This window comes from Etheostoma spectabile, chromosome 21 (genome assembly GCF_008692095.1).
Source record: "Etheostoma spectabile isolate EspeVRDwgs_2016 chromosome 21, UIUC_Espe_1.0, whole genome shotgun sequence".
NCBI lineage: Eukaryota > Metazoa > Chordata > Actinopteri > Perciformes > Percidae > Etheostoma > Etheostoma spectabile.
The window spans coordinates 18,838,240-18,839,795 of NC_045753.1; the positions used below are offsets into that span (position 1 = coordinate 18,838,240).

General features: G+C 33.7%; 1 long non-coding RNA gene across 1 annotated transcript in view; it reads right to left on the bottom strand.

Moving 5' to 3' along the window:
* Positions 1-902, bottom strand: part of LOC116671093 (uncharacterized) — a 9,822-nt gene extending 8,920 nt beyond the window's left edge. The window contains exon 1 of the long non-coding RNA XR_004327194.1: positions 821-902. This is a non-coding gene — a long non-coding RNA (uncharacterized LOC116671093). The remainder of the gene's footprint in view (positions 1-820) is intronic.
* Positions 903-1,556: the final 654 nt, after the last annotated feature.

Here is a 1,556-nt window from a genome sequence, read left to right on the forward strand (position 1 = left end):
TAAGAGCATTAAAATGAGAAAAAATATCCCAAAAAGAAATCAAGGGACATTTATAATATAGATAAAAATGTGTGATTAATTGCAAGTTAACTATGACAATGCGATTAATCGTGATTCAATATTTTAATCGTTTGACAGCACTAGTTCAATCTAATGCTGGTTAACATGAATTAAAATTTGTTTGCCTTAATGATTATTACCACCACCAAATAATACACTAAAGTGGTCAGTTTGGGAACCAAACTTTATGCATTTATGCATACTTCTCCTAGTTGCAATTAGCGTTGCTTGAAATATGAGCAATGCTTTTTACCAGGAGCTAAAGATATAAAAACAAATATTTCCAGGGATTACCGGGATAGTGTGCTTCCAGTGACAGAAAATGTTTCATATTTTGAAAAACATTTAAATTTCTACTTGATACTGCAGCTACACTTTGCCAGTTGTGGAAAGTAACTAAGTAAATTTACTCAAGTACTGTACTTAAGTATAAATTTGAGATCTTTTCATGCTATTTTCTACTTCTACTTCTCTACATTTCAGAGAGAAATATTGTATTTTTTACTCCACTACATTAATCAGACAGCTTTAGTTTCTTTACAAATTGAGGTTTTTACACACAAAAAACAGTTTGTTTTATTAAAAATGAAACTACCCAACAATATATAGGAGTGCAATTACAGTTGAAATAATTAGCCAATTAAACACTTAGTTGATTGACAGAACTGTTTTGATCATTTACAGTTTTTAAGTTTTGAAGTACATTTCCTGATGATACTTACATGTTTACTTGTTATATCTTGGCTATCTCCAGTGTTACCTCAATTTCCACCGGATGCGGAACGGCTGCGAATCCGCTCCGGAACGGCGGCGGAGTCTTTACGTCTCTATTAAAGTCATTGTGTGTATTTCCACGGACTGCCTAACGGCCGCAGCCGACTCCGTCACAGCTCCAGAGCAAACATGCAGAGCTTCTATTTTTTGCCGGACGCTGGAGAACTCTGCAGCAACTCAGCACCATTGTTGGGCAAGTTACTTATAAAAAGTAATTAGTTACAGTTACTAGTTACTTCTTTCAAAAAGTAACTCATTTAGATTCTCAGTTACAAATTATAAAAGTAACTACTTACTTCAGAAAGTAATTAATGCGTTAATTCCAAGTACATTTTAAAATGTGACCCCACCTCCCCCCCTCTTTAACGGAACATAAAATACAAATGCATGTTCAATTATTTATAATAAATCTGAATATTAAATGGACTCTTGATACAATACATTAACAGAAACTGTACATAAATCTAAACTCTTTTGATGTTGCTGTGGGACAAAGTCAGACTAGCCTCAAATGCCATGTACATAGATAACAACAACATAGACGTTTTGGAACTTTTGATATTTACTGTCAAAATTAAATAAAGCTTGTTAAGCACTATAGCAAAAATAAATAACAAATATATACACTCTTTGGTGCAAATAACGTAAGTGGCCTGATTTTTATACTTTTGCGCTGGTGTGTGTGTGTGTGTGTGTGTGTGTGTGTGTGTGTGTGTGTGTGT